Source organism: Eucyclogobius newberryi, unplaced genomic scaffold (assembly GCF_026437365.1).
Source record: "Eucyclogobius newberryi isolate DKJ021-1_F unplaced genomic scaffold, fEucNew1.0.hap1 SCAF_18, whole genome shotgun sequence".
Taxonomy (NCBI): Eukaryota; Metazoa; Chordata; class Actinopteri; order Gobiiformes; family Gobiidae; genus Eucyclogobius; species Eucyclogobius newberryi.
In genome coordinates, this window is record NW_027315812.1 from 23,725,367 (window position 1) to 23,732,434 (window position 7,068).

Consider the following 7,068-nt stretch of genomic DNA (forward strand, 5'->3'; position numbering starts at 1 on the left):
ATTTGGGGTAGCCTAAATAACTGTCTTTTATCTGGCTGTTTTTATCACGTTACTTTATTTTGAGGAACAGTAACATGTTAGAGCAGAGGAATGAAAGAAAATGAAAGATTTCACTGTTGTTTGGTCACATTCTAGATAATCGTGAATAATCGTTCAATCGTGATGTTTTTTCTCACAATAATCGTAACACTTAAATGTGATATCTTGACATCCCGTATACCAAGACAGGTTTAACAATACACCAATAATTCAGATTTGCCATTTGTTTTAAAAAGTACTGCAAATACAAAATGACAATCAAAATGTCCACTATAATCTAAATAGATTTTATTCACAAAACAATTAATAAACCGACAACACTGTCTACTTCCGTCCATGTACAGGAGATATAACATCACATTTCATATTCAATTCTAGAGATTTTAAACAATTAAAAAAAATAAACAAAACCAGACAGGATCAGAGAGAAACAAAATAAGTAAATAGGAATCATATGATAGTTTTAAATGAGTCAAGTGGCAGTTTATAAAGAAAGTTAATGAGAGAGTTCTAAAAATAAATCACTCTGTTTCTGTCATCAACACAAACGCACAAGAAACCATTTCTGCTAGTTAGAAACATGAATTTAACTAAATGAAAGTCTTACCAGGAAGTAAAACATGCACTGTATAAGAAAATATTGGTGTAATAAACGTTTGCCAAATATGGAATGAATTCTGTGAAAAAGAATAAGTAATATTCACGGTCACGGCACATTTTACACCTGATTTTTAATAATTTACATTATTGATTTTTTTGTTTGCGAGAGGAGGTTTTGTGTTTCGTTTTGCAGTTGATTGAAAAGAGCAACACAATCATTTTAAAGACAAACACAAGCAACAAAATATATTGCCAATGTTTTTGGATTTGACATTTATTATTATTTATTTATACCTCTGAATTTACAGAAAATATTCAAACAAAGAGGTAGAACATTATTCAGTGTTTAATAAAAGCGTGTTAAATAATCATATTAAGACAAATTGCTGTGGTCTGACATAGATTTTTTTCCAGCCAATGCAAATATAGTCGATAACAATATTTTAAACGCTATGGCAACGCTAATTTATTTGAAGGAAAGTTCACAAATTGATAGTTACTAAAAGTGTAAAAAAATTCTAAATTTTCAAAAACTCCACTTTTGAACACCAGAGGGCATATTTTGTGTCGTAGTCATCCGGACGTTCTCACTTTCATCTTAAAACATTCATTTGAACTTTTGCAAGATATAATAATACAAAAGAGTAAATGTTAGTTCGCTGCGTAAAAGCCATGCACACAATATCACAATGCGCCAAATTAAGAGTAAAATACAATCTTAAAAACATTGAAACAGTCATGAGACGATTGCTCTTCTTTTTCCAATGTTTGCGTTGAAAATAAAGTAGGTACTGTTTTATTTTGAAGTCGCCCTGTGAGTTTATGTGGCTGATCCGAGGGCTATAAAGCGCCTTCCCTTAAGCACAACGTCGTAAAATGCCCAACATTTTTTAGTAGTGAATAGAGATTTTAAAAAGGGTCATCAAGTTTGAAGTTAATGATCTCACACCATCGTTGGTTCTCAAACTTTTCACACCAAACCCAGCTACAGGCTTCTGTTGTTATCGGTTCTAAATGAAGAGATTGAAATGTTCTGCAATATGGCATGAAGCCTTTCTATTTCCATGGCGACAAGCAGGTCTGTGGTGCGCTAACAGTAAGAAAACACGTCTTTCAAGGTATTTTTGTGAATTTGTTATGTATTTTTCCATCTGTAATTGAATGGAGCTCAACAGTGACCACCCACTGCTCGGGGACAGAAGTAGAGTCACCTTTATTTTCTCCCACGGGATTTCCAAGAAAAAGAAAAGCATTTAAAAGCCTGCTTGTGGTAACTAATGATGTCAAGACCTAAAAAGAAATGTTTGTGTTTATGAAACGTTATAAACCTGCAACATTATTAAAACATTTTGCCACCGTGTTAGGGACATAGGTCGCCTTTTTAACTTGTTGTAGTTTAATGTTTAAAAGTCTATGAAATATGAATGGGACATGTATAAAATCATGGGAGAAACCTTTTTATATTTCAAGCCGTTTCAAAGTCTGTCCAGCAGTCATTTTTTTCTGAAATTGAATCAATCTGATTGAAAATGACTTTCAGATGGAAGTCCAAATGTCTTAATTTCTTAAACACTGTCCAGAAAACTACCTTTAAAAGCTTTTCTATGCTTACAAACCTTTTTAGCAGGTACTTTGCTGGATTCGTAGCCCATGATTAATCTTTGCAATGTTATTTTTGATGAGCAAAAAACTTTTAACAACTCAAAATACTCCGTGTCTCTTTATGGAGAAAACACAATCATGATATTTTGGCACAAACACGTTTCCTAGTCAGGTTTGTCTCCGGTTCCAGTTGCAAACTTTCCGTGTCGACATAACCTCCAAACGACGGCTTGAGAGATGAAAGATGGCTGCTGTCAACGCTCGGTAACGCGACCTAAACGTCTCAGTTCAAACTTGTGATCATCAGTCTGCGCGCTCCGGTCGACCTTCATCAAACTTCAGCATCATCTCCCCAAACGTGCTGCCCCGACCGCACCGAGCGCACATCCAAGCATCCGTCATGGAGGATAAATTATTCATAACGGAGGTGCCAGCAGACAGCAGGACTGATGTATTTGTTTTGCTTGTCCTATCACTCCCCTCAGCTCGTCTCCCGGCGTTTTTCCTGAGCTGCTTTATATTTAATGCGCCGCGGGGACAACAGGTTGACAACGGCACTTCTGCTCCGGGTCAAAAAGTACTTTCTGCCAGTCGCCCGTAATGACAATCTGCGATGGAGGAATCTTTCAAGTGTTCGGGTGGAGCGCTAAAATGGAGAATTATGGTGGAATTGTTCTTGTTTTCAAAAACGGAGACGATGGATTTGACCACATCAAAACTGGGAGTAAACCTGGGCTGTATCAGGACTATACAGGGACTAGAACTTGACCTAATCAAGTCCATATCTGAACTAAAATGGGATAAATTTAAGACCAAACAATGACAAGTGTGAACACATCTTTAACCTGACCCACCTCCACCTGTTTGTCTTCATGGATATGCTTTTGTTTTGCTTTTACAGTGTTGCATTCGACAAATCCATCTCAAGCAGGTGATGAGACTCGGCTAAGTTACAAGTCAGATCTGTAAAAATACATGTTCATTATGATTTGAAAGAATTTAAATACATTTTTAAAGCATCAAAAATGAAAAATGCAATATAGGTCAGTTTAAAGTGTTGACCTCTTCATGGAGTCAATAAGCCTCATTGATAATGTTACACAGTGCAACTTTAAAGAATATGCAAGGTTGACTTGTTTCAGGTTTTAACTTGCCAGACCAGGCAAGATCACACGCTTTGAAAATACTTTACAAAGATGTTTTGATCTGGAATCACATATCCAGCCGCTCCGATTTCCAAAGGGCATGATTCAGAATCATAAAATGTTTATTGCCATTGCTAATGAACAGAATTCACAAACATAGGAACCTGCTTTGGTGATTCAGTGCAACATAAAACGATGAACAATGATAAAATAACCTATATAAAATCAAGAAGAAAAACTATTTATTGACAAGCGGATTAAACACTCTGGTCCGTTTGTGTCTAAACAAACATGGAGGCATAGGAGGAAATAATCAAATTAAAATAACAGAGGACTGAGAAACGTCGCCGACTTCTGCAGAGTCAACAAGCGACGCACTAAACTCTGTAAATCTTTGAAAATATTTGAGTGGAGACGTCTTCCACATTAGAGAGACATGACACAAATTAGCAGCGGCAATGTGACCGGTCCGTGCTTGACGCCCCCCTATGCTCGGATACCAGACCCTTCTGCATTTGAACAGAATGTAGGAGGGACTGGCTGGTCAGACAAGAGTTTAACCGTGTTATATGTTGTAGAATAAATTGAAGAAAGAGTTCAAAAGAAGAGGCATGAGGCTGGAGTTCTAATGCAGAAGATTATTTACCGTCAGTGTGGGACAGAGACATGAACCCTAAGACATTGCGATTGTACGTTTTCCAGATTTTATTTTACTTTCCGTTCGTGTCCAATCTAGTCTGGCTATGTTTCTGTTGCAGGAACGAATGTACGTACTTGCTATTTTTTCCTCTTTCTTATAATAAAATTGTTCCCTCGTCAAAAAAAAGTTGTATTCAGCTTAATTTGCATTTATTTGGTGAATCTTGTTTTGTAAATCTCCCTCTGAGCCTCAGAAAACACACTGTTCCAAATTTCCCAGATTTGTAGCATCATTGACAGAGCTCTGGGATCTTCTGCACTGTTTTAAGTCCATAAACCATCGCCCAACTCGTTCTGAGCAGTCGTGCCGTTGAATCGTTTTATTTAATTTCCCATGTAATTCCCTCTGCTGCCTATAGATGGCGTGCTAAACCCAAATCCGGTTGAAGGATCGCCTCACAGATATTATGCTTTCAGTTGATACATTATTTACAGAGATGCTAAAGCGGAGGTACTCAAGAGCATTTTAATAATAATTGAGATAAATGCAGTCTGTTAACAAAGCATCGGAAATATATCCCATCATGCTTTTCATTGCATTATTCATTCACTCTATAGCAACATCAGCACAGATCTTTATGAGTGGGGCCAAAATGACTGTCTTCACCGCTTGAGCTTTGCAGTTGGCACGGTTACAGAAACAGGTTATTTCAACACGTATGAAACGCAGCAATGTGAGGTGTGGCGGCTCGTTCTGACAAGCCCCGACTCAACTAAACCTCTGCCTTTATGTCGGAGCCCTGAGTAACGCAGATAATATGAGGGGGGCTTAAAAAAGGGTTCAAAAAGTGGCCTGAAACATTGCAAAATATTTGTGGTGTAACATTTTTCTTTTATTTTTTGATATTGTGATTTTTGAATGAACATACAATTGACAAAACTGGATCAAATCAAGGTTATAAGGTCAATTCCTGGCTTCTGACAACATGATGTATGATGATGTATCTTATCTTTACACACAATTGCAAAAATAGATTAAATTGTTGGAACATTATTCACATTTGTACATAATTTTAAAATAATGGAAAGCACACAAAATGCACAACACATCCCTCAATAGTGTATTTTATGAAGCGCATTGGTAAGTGTAGCTGTCCCTAATTGTCCTAAAACATTCATTTCAAACGGTTTGCGGCAGTCTTAAGTTTTCTTCACTTTCTCGCGTATTCTGAGCATCCAAATTATTCTTCATGTTTCAAGTTTAGAAGCACTTTTCACAACTTTCAGAAGCCAGAGCAGAGTTTTATCGCCACGACAAAGCTGACAGCAATAGGCATGCAAACAGCACACACACATAATTAGACGCAGAAGGCACTCAGCAGTCTCATTTGAGCTGCTGGAGCTGAGCCATTGTTTCTCAACAATATGAAAAAAATGGGTAAAAGACACAACTGCAACTTAAATTTAGAAATATGAGTTTGAAACGTCTTCTGTAGTTTACATACATTTAAGGAAAAGTTTCTCATCATGTTTTCGTTCATTAAATAAAGCATTGTATGTGTAAAAATAGCAAAAATATTGCTACTATATGGAACACGCATATGGAAAATGGATAAGGACCGGTTTCAATTATTTATTTAACAGTGTTACGTCAAATATGTACATTTCACCTAATTTAGAGTTAAAACTTTACTACATAGGCTTAGAATTAGACATCAACAAATCCTTCTGTACGATATGTCAAATCTTCTAAACATAATCTTCTAATCTACAAGAATGTAAAGTTTTGTGTGTTTTGGTGCTTTTTTAAGGGCTGAACTCTGGGAGAAAAAATTAGGAGAAAACATTATTTTAAGTTACGATGTCCCATATAAATATACGGCTGCCAGTTGATTAAATTAGATAATAAAACATCTTTGGGAGCAGAAACGTCAATTCTGTCGTTTCAGGTGAAAGATTATTCCGTATATTCAGAGAGCAAGCTGACCAAAAAACAAAAATAGCCTGTCGTGTCTTCCCATAAATGACATTTAATTACATTACATTACATTAATTACTAGCTTTAGCGTTGATTAGACTAAAATCATTAAAACCTTTGAGCCTAAACATGCGTCAATAAAACAAAACACAACACACCTCCTCGTACGTTTTTGTTTTTTTCTGGAACATTATTACATGATAAAACATCTCAAAAAAGGCTTATCACAATATGGCACCTTTAAGAACATACAGGAAAAATGACGCACTCAAAGTCAAACCCAGCCCAATCCTCTCTGCTTTCTTCTTTATCCGACTCTGAGCTGGCGCACTAAGACCCGGCCCATAGACGTCTAATCTCACCGGGGGACCTCTCAGAAGTGTTCCAGCAGCAGCCAGCACAATGAAGGAGCATAAAGGGAAACGCAGAGCTGTGAAAGTGTCAGGAAACATAAAGCTGACGGGGGCTTTGTTTGTCAAACCAGGTCCCCACCACAACCCGCCGATAGGCCTGCTGCGGCGGCGCTTTCATTTGACAAAGATTTGCACAAAGTCTTAAAGGAGTGAGGCTATAATTGAAAGGCTTGTGCGCCGTTACGTGGACAGGCCAGGGGAAATGAGCCCAATTAAAGAGAGAATTATTGTACTACACTTTTTGAGTTATTATGTTTTGAAGTAAAAGTTCTCAAGCACTAATACTTACTATAGACCCTTCCAGTGTTGGGAAACATGGGTCTGAAAGTGACGTCACACTCTCGCTGCTGCAGGCATCTTGAGGACGAAAGCCGCATGCTCACTGTGGGCCCTGCCAACAAAAAGTCTCAAAACAAAGGATTCCTCTTCTGTAAAGTCCTCAAAGACCCCACACCAGACTGAGGCTGAGCTGTTTGTTTCAGGTAGTTAGCTGCTGGCTAATGCTAGTTTACATGTTATTGCGTGGCTAAGCTAATAAAATTCCGCACACAAATTCCAGGCTCTTGAAAGCTTTGAGGCCTCGTCATTTTGCAGAAAATTAGCGGAGGACACACTGGAAACGGCGTCTGGGCTAAAATGTTCTATTTTCATC